Genomic DNA, 15,146 nt, shown 5'->3' with positions numbered 1-15,146 from the left:
TCTAATATAGAATATTTCTAAGCATTGACTTATTTCAATCCTTAGTTTTGTGCCTTTGGCCCAGGTGGGAAAAGACTGTAGATAAACAGAACATCGCATTCTTTATGTGTTCCAGCTTGTGAATTTTGCTTGAAGTTATGTGCTTTAGATGCCATCAATTATTTCTATTTTTATGTTTGCAGTAAAATAAGCTTTTAGCTATATTTAGCAGTACTCTCTAACACATCTCCTGTGAAGACAATATCTTCTCCATGTACTCCCTGCAAGGGTCAAATGAACTGAAACTTAACTAAATTAGCAAGCAACACAGAACTTGTGTTTGTCAGTATCAACCATATAATGCTTCCCTTTTACAATAGGTCTTTTAGGCTTCTATATTTCTCCTGCTTTTTGTAATAATACCTACTTTTTATTGTTTGGCTAAGAAAATTAAAAATTGCAGAGTTAAATACCCCTTTCCCCCCTCTTTGCCAGTTTCAAGTGATGAAGTTTCTAGCGGATGCATCGTCTCCTCAAGCTCTGTTTGCAGCGGAACCAAGCATAAAATATAGAGGTTTAGTGGCTACTTTCCAAAATCTCTAAATGACAGTGAACGAGAGCTCAGAACTCCCCAGCCCAGGAGATCGATGATTCTATGTAGTGTTAATGTTTGAAACTAATTAGTTTACTATCCCCATCCTCACAACTATAATATTTTGATTCCCACCCACTCCCAGAGGTTTTCTGATATCTCTGTGTGACCATGGAGGAGAATCTCATACACACTCCGCTTTCAGACCGTTGTATTCTCTAGCACCTCTGTGGAATTCTGTGCCACATCTCAGCCCTACTTAGACTGACATTCTTGAGGGTGGATTTGGTCTGCTGCCTCACCAGGATTCCTGGGTCCGTGCTGCCCTGCCACTGCTTCATTGATTCACTCTAGTTCTGCTGCCACACTAAATACTGCTGCCGTGTCACCTGCACATGTGTGGACAGGGCCCCATTCCAAAAGCCATACCTTCTGCGACTTAAATTGTGTAACACTTTATGTAACTGAAATTTCACTTCAAAAAAATGGCATCTTCAACTTCTGCCTCTACACGTTATTTCAAGGAGATTCCGGTCGGCTGGGATTTGCTTCCCCTGAGATGGATGACAAACGCTAAATCATCTGACTTGAAAAAGAGAATTCATCTTTGTCTCAGGTAAAAGAGGTCTGGAGGACATGTCCCAGGGAAAGCAGATTCTTTTTTTTTTTTTAATTTTTTTCAACGTTTATTTATTTTTGGGACAGAGAGAGAGACAGAGCATGAACGGGGGAGGGGCAGAGAGAGAGAGGGAGACACAGAATCGGAAACAGGCTCCAGGCTCTGAGCCATCAGCCCAGAGCCTGACGCCGGGCTCGAACTCATGGACCGCGAGATCGTGACCTGGCTGAAGTCGGACGCTTAACCGACTGCGCCACCCAGGCGCCCCGAAAGCAGATTCTTCTACCATGTTCTGCCAGCCCCAACCTCAGCGATGCATCTTGCAGTCCACACAGTCCAAGATGATTCCCTCAATTTGAGCTATCATTCCCACATACAAGCCACCAGGAGGAAAGAAGAAGGGTGTGATAATTTGAAGAATTGTGCAGCAGATGTTCATTTGACATCCCCTATCAAATTGGGCAGATTTTTCTTCCTCCCACATTGCCTCTAGGCTTGGCCATAGAACGTGCTTTGGTCAATGGAATACTGGCAGATGCAAAGGGCAGATAGCAGGTGCCCTCTGTTCTGGCCTGGACTCTAGAATAAGTAGATATGAAGCAGATAAACCCAATTCCCTTTCTAGATCCAAGTTCAGCTCCAGAATAGCCACCCAGGTGACCTCAACCCAGACCAGCTGAACTGAAAACCTCCGTGTAGGAGGGGTAAATTCTTAATTTTAAATGTCACTAAGATGTTGAAGTTGCTTATTACAGACATGCCTCCAACATCCTGCATAGATGTCCATCATCCTACATTACATTGCCTACATCACCTAGGAGTATGTTTGTTCACAACTGCAAGCCCAAAGGAGTCCCTAAGTGCTCTCATGTGAGCTAAGCCTCAAAGCAATTCAACTCAGTAATTTCAGAATCACCATCCACCAGAAACTTCAATTTCTTTCCCCATTTTAACTGCAGAGAAAACTTGCGAAATACACACTATAAGTCCCTTGTTTCCATTTCCCTTTGTGTGCTTTCACTCTCAATCTGCTGCTTTTCAACCCAACCTCTTTTGTCCAACTTTTCCAAACTTCCTCTGGAGACTTTCAAGTTTGAAAACAAAGTGGTCCCACTAGTCTTTACCGAACAGATTATTTCATTGTTGTTGAGGTTGTGATTGTAATCAAGCGGCATCACTCTCTTTGAAGCCTTCTTTTCTATGGAACTGTGTCTGTTTTCCATGCTATTAATGGATATTTTTGGACAGTGAGATTAAGGATTATTACACTTTTTATCTGTAATCACCACATTTTTTTACAGTGCAAATGTAGTATTGCATGTTTTTGAAAAAAAAAAAAGTTATTAAATGACCTGGAGAAAACACAAAACAGTTTTGCCTTCCCCGTGTGGGGATATCATAAAGCAATGTTAATTACATGACATTATTTTGCTAACATTAACAGTCAAATTGATTGAGTCTTTAAAACAGCTTTTTCTAAATCTGCCATTGTATTTAACATTTTAGATAAAATATACAGCCCAATAGGATCAGCAAAAATTATAGGGATTTTAATTTTTATTATCATCAAATTTGCTAAAGGCAAATTAGAAAGCCCATTTGAAATGCTGACCCTTTAAGTATTAGTAAAAGATATATTAATTAAGAATTTCCAGTTCTTGACCCACTAATGCTATTCTTTAAATACATTGGGAAATATTCATTTAATACTTCAGTGGGTTTATTGTCCTTGCTATCTCATTTCTCATTTCATGCCGAAGAGCTCTAATTTCTTCCTTGATTAAACTTTTGCTGTGATAATAATGAAAATTTATTTTAATTATGTGAAATCTTTATCCATAAGGATTTGATATCTTTCTTACTTGGGTTTTTGTTGTCCTTCAAGTTCACACCATCATATTATTTCCATATCTTAATTAAATGTTATTTTCTTTTTTTTAAATTAGAATTAACATCTTTTACCTTTTTTTTAGTTTATTTGGTGAAGTTCATATATTAATTTTCCTTTTTATTAAAATCAGGTATATAGTAATTCATCGATTTAGTTCCTAAGTCTATTTGGTGATATATAAAACCAGAGATCCAAACTGTATGGTTGCACAGAATAGGATTTTTGAGTATTTCTCACTCTCTTCTTCAATAATGTCATAAAATTATCGCTGTGTATCTACATAGTCATGTCTTTGTTTTTATAGTACACTGTTTGTGTCAAATGTTATAGAAGTAGATAATCATCTATGAGTCTATATAGACATAAAATATTCTGACTGTATTCTATATTATTATTCTATATCTTATTCTAATATATTCTCTATTACTTATTACTGTCAATCCAGACACAAAATGAAGTTAAAAAATTAATTAGTTCTACTATTTCGTGGCTCTTTCACTTGCCCTTTATGTCCTCCACTCACACCCCACTGCCAGACACAGCTCCTTACTTTTTATTTTGTTTGACGTTTATTTTTATTATAATTTATTTTTGAGAGGTTGAAACAGAGAGCAGGGGAGGGGCAGAGAGAGAGGGAGAGAGAGAATCCCAAGCAGGTTCCGGCACCCAGTGCAGATGCAGGGCTCGAACACAAACCGGGAGATCATAACCTGAACTGAAATCAAGAGCTGGATGTTTAACTGACTGAGTCGCCCAGGTGCCCCACAGCTCTTTCCTTTTTAATAGAGAAATTAAGTGATAGTCACTTTAATATGTATTTTGTCTTCCATTCTTCCTGCTCTTTTTCATTATGTTTTTCCCAGATCATTTGCTCAGCTTTGTTGTTCAATGCTCATCCTTTCTTTACTCTTGGATGGTTCTTTTCTGTGACTATGGATTCCAATATTATACATCGATGATTCCACATTTATATGCCTACTGTATGCCTCCTCTTTTTTAGACATATATATTGAATTCCTTCTTTGAGCTTCCTCTCCAAAGGATGTGCCATAAAATCACCCTAACTCAAAAACAGCTTTGTTCTCCTTCTCTCTACCCTCAATGCCGGTCAATGGCACCACCATCCAAATCTTGTGTAGCCTTATAGGTTTCTATTTCTGACCTCTAGTTCCAATCCATAAAATCCTTTCAAATGGGTTTCCTAAAACTTTCCAAGCCATCCATTTTTCAAAATCAACACCTAATGTAAACCACTATCATCTCAAACTTATACTGTATGAACATTCTCATTCAATCCTCTCTCCTCACCTCAGGAAGGTGCCAAAGAGTTTCTAAATGCATAATATTTTGTTTTTGTTTTAACGTAACGCATTCCACTTTGACAACAAAGCACTTTCGACCTAGATGTTTGTGGAGGTAAATCTACCTGTGGCATAACACTTAAGGGGGGCTAGAAGTCATTCTTTACTCTGCAAACCTTAGATAACTGACACATTTGGGGAAGAGTATAGGAGGAAAAGTGTTTAAAATGTATACTAAAACTTGTAAAAAAAAATCCCTGAATTTTCAGACATTAGACACACTTCACTAAGCCAAACATTGGAAGAATCCCTCTGAGAGCCAGTGCAGCTAACCTATGGATTGGGCTAAGTGAGGGACACTTTACAGGAGTAAGTAAGTTCAGGAAAGCTATGTAGTCCTCACTTCCAGATACGTTTTGCAATGAACAAAACAAGGGGGGGTCAGAGTTTGTGGTTTGCAATGAGATTGAGAATATATTTAACTTTCTTCTTCTCTGACATTTGCTCATGACATTGACACTTCAGAGTTAAGTAAACATATAGCGTTCTTCAAAAATTAAAGTGCAGGAACCAGAGAGATGAGAGAATGTCGCTTTAAATTCTGCTAATGTGAATACAGGCATCTCCAACAAATAATTTGGGGGGAAATGTTTCCCTATTTTGATCTTATTTAGATTTGATATTCTATTTGACCCTATGTGTTATTGGGTAACCTTTACATTACTTACTATTATATATTGTGAGTAATAATTTTTTGAATGAAACAGGGTTTAAATGCTTTGACAGTTCAGTGGAGTTGGTTCCCATTTACAACTAGGATAAACAGTTGACCTCATGATAGTAAATGGGGCACTGACAGGAAGTGATGTCGATGAAGAAAAAAACAGCACCATATAGAAAAGAAAACAAAGATTAAAAGTCCAAGGATGTCAGCCTGATGAAAGTGAGTTTCATTGAATAGCCCCAATGCAAGCAGTGTCAACATTCTCCTTTAAGATCTATTACAAATAATGCCTGAGTCATATCACTCTGGCAAAACAGGAAATCATTTAAATTTATCAGAATCACTGATACATAGGATTTACGATTGACATCATTTTTATAGTTTTTTATTATAATTTGCATCAAATTGAATACTACTATATGAAAATTACCTATAACTTTATAAGGTACTTGAAAAAATGGAAACTTTTTAAATGAATAATTTAATGTTACTCAAAATCCCAGGTATTTTTAAATCATATTTTGACAGTCTAAATTTTTTTTAATGTTTATTTATTTTTGACAGAGAAAGAGACAGAGCATGAGTGGGGGAAGGGCAGAGAGAGAGGGAGACACAGAATCCAAAGCAGGGTCCAGGCCCTGAGCTGTCAGCCCAGAGCCTGACGTGGGGCTCGAACCCATAGACCTTGAGATCATGACCTGAGCCAGGTCGGATGTTCAACCGACTGAGCCACCGAGGTGCCCCTTGACAGTTTAAATATAAGAAGTTTTTAGAATGTTTTAATGTGCTTAATGTTGTAATAATTATATTATATCACATATGGCTGTATTGTGAGAAATAATGAGAACACAAGAGTTCTGTCTAATTTGGGAGAGTAATGCTCCCCTTTCAGATTAATTTACGTAACTGAATAGCATGAGTAAATGTTTCTGTAATGCAACAGCCTAGGCATACAAAAGAAGTAACATTAAAGAGTAGGAAAACGTTTTGCTTTTTCTCGTCCCATTCTTTTTGGACTCATCATCTACTTCTAAACTTTTTTTTCATTATATTCAGATAACCCCTGTGAGAATTCTGTTGCTCACCATCCAAAGCCCGGGTATATGCAGCATGGGCATTGTTGTTTATTGTCCCCAAAACTGCTGTCCTCCTACTTGGATCTGGCCAACACTGCTTTTCCATGCTTCTCAAACTTGTGACACTAAGGGATATTGATCTTGGAGCTGTAACTGACCCCTGTCACAGTCTTTACAAGCACTAGTTCTAGGTATGGTAGGCCTGGAGTATTCTTAACACCGATGAAACCTAACATAGATCTACCAATTGGACTCAGCTCCTTAAAGCTACAGTGTGAAGAGGTCCTCCTGTTTTTTGATGCTTAAGATGAAATAATTCCCTTTTCCCTTATATATATTTCTCTATGACATTGTTCTCAAAGTAATCCTACATGTCAATCTTAAATTTTTTAAGTCATCTTTTCCATTTTTGGTGCTTTTTCATGGAGCCCTTAACCCTTGATTTCACCACCATACCAGATAAAAATCCAAGGTTGGTCTTGAGAACAATCTTAGTGATACATTGCTATATTTAAATATGTTCATTCTTTCTGATGATCGAGCTAATGTTATTGAATACATAGATATGCCTTATTCTCTTTTCTCTTAAGATGAATTATTACTCCCCCCCAAAAAAGATAAATTATTACCCAGGAAACTTTCTTCTAAAGGCTTAGACATGTAATAGATTCCCATATGAATTCTCCAGCTATTTTCTAAAAATCAAAAATATAAATATCAGTGGCTATAAATAAATAAGTTCAAATTTCGAGAAGTATTGAGAGTTAGCTGAAATGGTTGACTATAATACAACACAGGAACGAATACTTCTGTTTCATTCAGTTTTTCTTCATTAACCTATCACTAATTGTTTTTAAGCAAACTTAAAGTACTTACTTTGGTTAATGTAGGCCTGGGATTTTTGCCAGGTAGTTTTGACAAGGAAAATAGAAAAAGCGCTTGGGTATTGCCAGATTTTAAACTATGAATCGCGGAAGCTAAAACATCAAATGTGTAAAACATAAGAAAGGGAATTAAATAAAAATAAGAGAGAGAAAGGCACACCAAGAAACAGACTTTTAACTATAGAGAACAAACTGAGAATTGCTGGAGGGGAAGTGGTGGGGGGGGAGGATTAAATAGGTGATGGATATTAAGGTGGGCACTTGTGATGAGCACTGGGTATTGTATGTAAATGATGAATCACTAAATCCGACACCTGAAACTAACATTACACTGTATGTTAACTGGAATTTCAGTAAAGACTTGGAAGGGAAAAAAAAATAAGGTGAATTAAGAATAGATAGATAAGGAGTATTTTATTACTTAATAAACCAGCCAAAGGGACAGGTTTTCTCAAGAAAGAAGGAGGGATAGGAGGATGAGACTGGGTCTTTATATCAAAAATCGGGCAGGTTCGAACTGTATTAAAATTCAAGATGCACACACGAGAGCTGGCTGATGTGGATAGGAGATCAGTGCGTGATAAAGAGGCCAAGCATTACAAAACCTATTAAATTAAGTAACAATTGAGTAGAGTTGACGTGCAATGCTACATTCGTTTCGGGGACACAACACAGTGATTCAACTTCTACGTTATGCTACGCTCACCACGAGTGTAGCTACCCTCTTTGACTGGACAACACTACTACAATCTCATTGACTATATTCCCTACATTGTGGCTTTTATTCTGTGACTTATTCATTCCCCAAGTGGAAGTCTGCATGATGACTATAATGATGGCACATATTGGAATAAAGAGAAAGGCTCACACACTACACAGAGCATACTCACCCAAGACTTGTAACAAAGGCAAAGAATACAGTGGGGCCAGAGAGAGAGCACGCTAACATCAGAGGTCTGAGGGACCTCTAGGGTCAAACCACCCCCAGAGCTTTCTTACTCATTCAAGGCCACGCCTTGGCTTTGAAATCAACCACCAAGATGAGTGTGATGAATATTGGTTGCGGAAGACTTCTGATAAAAGCTTCCAGCTGAGTCTTATATCTGCCGCCTGGTCGAACTGCCACGTGAAAACCATTCATAAATACATCAGGCCTGGGTGTCATGAGAGGAATTTTGGCTTTTAAGTAGCACATCACGAATCATTAATTAGTTAGTTAACCCACTTGCCCTTAAATTGGCCAAAAGCCAAAGCTAGATCCCCTGGCCTCCTCAGAGATAAAGATAAATATCTCCCAATCTGACTATAAAACAACTCTGGCCAACAGAATGACCTGCCCCCCACCACCCTCGTGCAAGGTGACCTGGTGAAAGTCACTTGCATTATCCCAAAGAGTTGGTGATTGTGTCAGCTGCTAATTTCTCTGAGCAATTGCCTAGGGTTTGGTGATAAGAACAATGAGGATACTTGACAATTAACAGAGTGGACTCAAAGGCGCCAATATTTCTTATACAAACATATAGTCATACATAGATTCGCAAAGGGCTGGAAAGAGTAGAAGGTGGCCCATTCCACTTTCCATCCTCAAACCCTGTTATCGAACCTCCCTAATCATTTCTCTGTTCAGGTCGCCATAACAGAAATACTGTGGAATAGGTGGCTTGAAAACAAAAGAAATGTATTTCTCACCGTTCTGGAGGCTGGTGTCAAGCAGATTAGGCGTCTGGTGACAGTTTACTTTCTGGCTCATAAATGGTGCTATCATGCCGCGACCTCACATGGTGGACGGACACCCTGTGGGTGGTGAGGGATCCTAGTGAAGCCTCCTGTATGGGGGCACTTGTTCCAATCATGAGGGCTCCACCCTCACGATGTAATCATTTCCAAAAAGCCCCACCTCCTCCTAACATTGGTTTGGGAATTAGAACTTGAATGTATGAATTTGGGAGGTGAATTTGGGACATAAATCCATACATCATCCGGTCAGTACATAACATCATCCATTCAGATACTTAATGTCACCTCTTTACAATTATTAAAAAAAAAAATCCATAGGAAAATCTGCTATTCACACACACACACACAGACACCCAACACAGATTCCTGGGCACCTGTGCCTTAGTCCGTTGGGCTTCTGACTTCGGCTCAGGTTGTGATCTCACTGTCCATGAGTTCAAGCCCCATGAGCTGTGCTAACAGCTCAGAGCCCAGAGCCTGCTTTGGATTCTGTGTCTCCCTCTCTCTCTGCCCTCCCCCCCACTCATGCTCTCTCTCTCTCAAAAATAAAATAAAAATATAAAAAATAATATTTTAAAAAAGCATGGATTGCAGTTAGAAATTGTTAAGCTCTTCCTAAAGAGTTACTGAATATAGAACTATTAATGTTAAGTTGGTTTTCAGTGAAGTGTTTTGTAATTTTAAAATTACTCTATTCTTGCTATTTTATCAATTTAAAAAGCAAAAATCACAATTTTGGAAGTTAATTAGGAGAAACATAATTTGTTTTTTGTTTGCTTACTGAGAGCATAAGCCTGAAATTTAACTTAAAGTGTAAATATCCCTTGCCTGTATCACCAATAATGCACTGTCAACCAACACATTTGGCTTAAATCACAAGAAATTTGTAAGTATTAATGCCATGAGTCTTTCCAGATGAAGAGTTTCCCATATATGTGTGTATATGTTGATTGATAGCCACGAACTCATTCAAAGCCCAGGAAAAAGCTGAGTAACGTCAAGCAGTTGGCAACTCTGCAGATCGATCAAAGAAATACCTCATTGCTCCAGAGACAATGACAGGAACTCATGTTGAATCTGACAGGTTCACTGACATTACCTCTAATAAGACCACATTTCAGTGCAGTTGCATTAGACGACAAACAGAACTGCTCCCTGCTCGTAGTCCTTGAGGGAAAGACATGATTCACACCATCAGATAGTGCACAGACAGGCCATGAGTGATTACAGCTTACATGAGGTTTCGGAGTAGACATGCTTTAAACGCCCCATAATCTTCTTTGAATTGCATTAGTCCAAAATATCCCTCTATTTTTAACAAATAAAAACAGCCCAAAATATGTGCCCAGCAAGTTGCTGGACACTCTGAGAGGATTCATGAGATATAAATTATGCCCTTGCCTTCATGGATCTTGGGGAGCTATGTGTGTGCTCATTCTACTCTTACTGATGTTAGGGCTTTGGCCTTTGGACCCCTAAGAGCATTGGGTATGCTTAATTAGTTATACATCAAATGTGTGATGTTGAAAGAAAATGTTATTTGAAATTCAGAGCATAATGATCCCCGGGTAAATACTGCATAATGAAAGTTGGCATTGAGTTCAGCTTTAATTGATGATACGATTGGGAAAAAAGGGTGATGGAAAGGGCAGGGCAATTCAAGAATCAGACAATGAAACAAAAGCATAAAAATATGAAAGACTAGGGCATGTAACACGTTCTAAGAGGAGCTGTTTGCAACTTGGCCTTGCAAATCAGAAAATTTAGAGAGGAGGAGAGTGGGGTAAATTGAATGACGGGGATTGTGAAGGTCCTTGAACACCAGGTAGAAAATCCCAATCTCAGCTGTGCGGGGAAGATTTTTTCAGCCATGAATAATTTTACATTGTGGCAGGAAGGAAGAAAAGATCATAAATTTTCAGTAGTGTTGATCCCTTGGTATTGTGTCAATTGGAGATGAAAGAACCAGGAGTTAAGATGATTATTACAAAGCCACTTTTGCTTCTGGGCAAGTTTTAGTGTAAGACATCAGGAGAAAGAGGAAATATGAACCAGACATGAATGACATTTCAACAGATGAGTAGTGTCTTACGACTTGTTAAAACAGTGAAAATAACTAACGGGCTTTGTTCTTATTTTCTCAATTGCTTTGTAATCATGAAACAAATATTAGCAAAACTCAAAACCTTTTTTTTTTTTCCCCAAGGGGCAACTACAGGGAAATACGTTTACTTTTGTCATTGAAAGTCTGTGCATGCCCTCAGTTTTAAAACACCTATCTAGGGGGCACCTGGGTGATTCGGTCAGTTTAGCATCTGACTCTTGATTTCAGTTCAAGTCATGATCCCAGGGTCGTGGGATCAAGCCCTGCAGTGGGAGCATGGAGCCTGCTTAAGATTCTCTCTCTCTCTCTCTCTCTCTCTCTCTCTCTCTCTCAAGCCCTGCAGTGGGAGCATGGAGCCTGCTTAAGATTCTCTCTCTCTCTCTCTCTCTCTCTCTCTCTCTCTCTCTGCCTCTGCCCCTCTCCAGCTTGCACGTGCTCTCTCTCTCTCTCTCTCAAAAATAAAAAATAAATAGATAATAGCCTATCTACTGTCTTTTTCAAATGTCTAATCTGTATTTATACTATTCATCTCAGATCAAACAGTTTATCTTACTATTATTTTATACTTTTTTTGCAAATTTAACTATATATTGTAGAAATTTCAAGCATATTCAAAGAGAACAGGCTCATAAGTCTCAATTTCCCCATCACACAGCTTCAACAACATAGACTATATCTCCACTAAATCTCTGTATCTATTTCAATTATTATGATTATTTCTAGAGGCTTTTTTCTAGTCCAATTGAAACACTTGTCTCTTATCATTAACTTTTATTGCCTTACTATGATTTATCTGGTTTATTTTTATATGTTACTGATAATGCAAAAGGAAACAAGGTGCATTGGATTTTGGAAAGGAGGGGGAAGAAAGATGTGAAATACCAGGCACTGAGGAGAGAGTCAACTGGTAACTTAGAAAAATCTTAAAATGAAAAGATATAAAAAAGGGAAAAATAGAATCAAAGACACTGCTGGTGTGTGTCCTATACCTGAGCTTTAAGCCAGGCCAGTCTGCTCATAGAATTTATGGATTAGTAAGATATACTCGCCTAGTTCCAAGGTAATTGGAAAAGACCCCACTCTTCACTCTTGTTGTTTCAGTCTGTGTTGAGTTTGTGTGAAGACTGAGTCCTGACTGGTTTCCATTAGACTCAAGCTTCATCTTTCTTTCTTCATTGCCTGAATCCTTCCTGGTCACATGTACACATTTTTTTTAATGTTTATTTATCTTTGAGAGAGACAGAGCGCGAGTAGAAAAGGCACAGAGAGAGAGGGAGATGCACTATCTGAAACAGGCTCCAGGATCTGAGCTGTCCACACATGGCCAGACATGGGGTTTGAGCCCACAAGTGGTGAGATCATGACCTGAGCTGAACGAAGTCTCACACTAAACCAGCTGAGCCAACCAGGCACCCACATGGTCACATTTGATGGGGGTAAATATAAATTATAGTGCAACCTCCTTGAGCCCTCCTGCCTCAAGTGATTTAGACCTATTGGAGGCTGTTAGATAGGTGATGTTATATCAGTCCCCTTATTATTTATATGTTTATTTGGGCTTTCTAATTCTTAATGGTGTAGTCTTGGTATGTTTTGTTTCTGTGGTTGGATAAACTCGGGAGGGTCCTGGGCCCTGAGGCCTTGACCCAGCCTGTCCCAATGATGTCACTGGAGTCTCTTGACCTCTTTTTGAGAAAGATTTCAAGGACAGACAATGCAATGGAGGAGCAACACAAGTGGGGGAAGTTTATCAAGGTGAAAGTACACTGTTCAGATGTGAGAGTGGGTGACCTCAAGAAAGAGAAGATTTGAGTTTCTATCTTCTATTGGCAAATGTTAACAAGGAGGTGAAATATTTCTCAGAGAGGGGATTTCTTAGAAGCTGGGTTTTGCACTTTTTCTTCCTTATTTGGTCAGGGGTTTCCAGGTCTGGCATCTGCCATCTTGGGCCCAATCAGTTTGATTGGCTTCTTGTGGAGTGCTACCAGGCCTCTGATTTTCCCAATAGTCAAGAGTGGCCATGACTTCCCGTTTGCTGGCCTCCAGGTATCCAGTTAGAACCTAACTAACTGCCTCTGACATTTCTAGGAATTTATCCACTTCTTCTAATTTATCCAATATGTTGGCATGTAATTGCTCATAGTAGTCTCTCATAATCTTTCTTATTTCTGTGGCATCATTTGTAATATCTCCTTCATTATAATTTTACTTATTTGAGTCTTTTCTGTGTTTTTTAATTAATCTAGTTAAAAGTTTTTCAATTTTGTTTATCTTTTCAACAAATAAACTCGGATTTATCTTTTCTATTGTTCTTCTAGTCTGTATTTCATTTATATCTGCTTTAATCTTTATTAAATTCTTCCTGCAGCTAACTTTGCATTTATTTTTTCTAGTTCCTTGAGATGCACTTATGTTTTTGAAGATCTTTCTTTTTGTGTTTCTATTTTCCTTTATCTCAAGGTATGTTTTGACTTCCCTTTTTTTTAAATTTTTTTTAACGTTTATTTATTTTTGAGACAGAGAGAGACAGAGCATGAACGGGGGAGGGTCAGAGAGAGGGAGACACAGAATCTGAAGCAGGCTCCAGGCTCTGAGCTGTCAGCACAGAGCCCAACGCGGAGCTCGAACTCACGGACCGCAAGATCATGACCTGAGCCGAAGTCGGCCACTTAACTGACTGAGCTACCCAGGCACCCTTTGACTCCCTTTTAATGTCCTCTTTGACCCATTGTATCTTCAGAAATGTGTTGTTAAATTTCCACACTTTTTTGTAAATTTTTCAATTTTCCACTTGTTAATGAGTTCTAATTTTATAACGCTATTGCCAGAAAAGATACTTTGTATGATTTCAATCTTCTTAAACTTTTTCAGACTTATTTTGTGGCCCAACATATCATTTGTGCTGGAGAATGTCCCATGTTTGCTTGAAAAGAATGTGGATAGGATAGTGTATACCTGTTGGGTCCATTTGATCGATAGTGTTGTTCAAGTACTCTGTTTATTGATTTTCTGCCTGGATAATCTATCCATGGTTGAATATGGGACATTGGATTCCAGTAGTATGATTATATGGCTGTCTATTTCTCCTGTAAGTTCTGTTAACATTTGCTTTATAAATTTAGCTGCTTCAATGTTGGGTGCATATATATTTCCTATTTTATTTCCTTTTGATGAACTGATCCATGTATCACTACATAATGACCTTCTTTGTCTCACATGATCATTTCAACTTAAAATCTATTTTGCCTGATAAAAGATCCCCCCTTCTCTCTTCAGGTTACCATTGCATGGAAGATCTTTTTCTACTCTTTTACTTTAAGCCTGTGTATGTCCTTATAACTGAAGTAAGTCTCTTGTAGGCAGCCTGTAAATGAGTCTTTAAAAAAAAAAATCTGTTAAGCTGATCTATGTCTTTCGATTAGAGAGTTTAACTATTACATTTAACTATTTACAGGTAAATATACAGGTAAATATACCATTGATTTTTGCTCATTGCTTTCTGACTGTTTTATAGTTCTATTATTCCTTTCTTCCTCTCTTATTGTCTTCCTTTTAAATTGATGACTTTTGTGTTTTTACTTTGTAATGGTATAATTCAATTCCTTTCTCTTTAACATTTGTAAATTTACTACACATTTTTTGTGTGGTTATCATAAGGCTTATACAAAATATCTTATAGTCATAATGTTTTATTTTAAGCTTATGATCACTTAACATTGATTACATACAAAACTCTGTACTTTTTTCTCCCATTCACACATCTTATGTTATTTATGTCACAATTTACATGATTTTACATTGCATATCCATTAACAAAATATTATAGCTGTAACTATTTGTAATCTTATGCTAGAGTTAAAAGTGATTGGGGCACCTGAGTGGCTCAGTCGGTTAAGCGTCCAACTTCAGCTCAGGTCATGATCTCATGGTCCTTGAGTTTAAGCCCCATGTCAGGCTCTGTGCTGTCTGCTCAGAGCCTGGAGCCTTCTTCAGATTCTGTGTCTCTCTCTCCCTCTGCCCCTCCCCAACTTGCATTCTGTCTCTCTCTCTCAAAAATAACATAAAAACAAAAACAAATTTAAAAAATGATTTATACACCATCATTACAGTATTAGAGTTTTAAATTTGACTATATATTATACATGTGTGACTATATACTATATTATCAGTGAGTTTCTGCTATCTCATGTTTCCATGTTGCTGATTAGCATTTTTGTGTTTCAACTGGAAAACTTTCTC

This window comes from Prionailurus bengalensis, chromosome C2 (assembly GCF_016509475.1).
Source record: "Prionailurus bengalensis isolate Pbe53 chromosome C2, Fcat_Pben_1.1_paternal_pri, whole genome shotgun sequence".
NCBI lineage: Eukaryota > Metazoa > Chordata > Mammalia > Carnivora > Felidae > Prionailurus > Prionailurus bengalensis.
Note: the sequence above shows the minus strand (reverse complement) of the source record.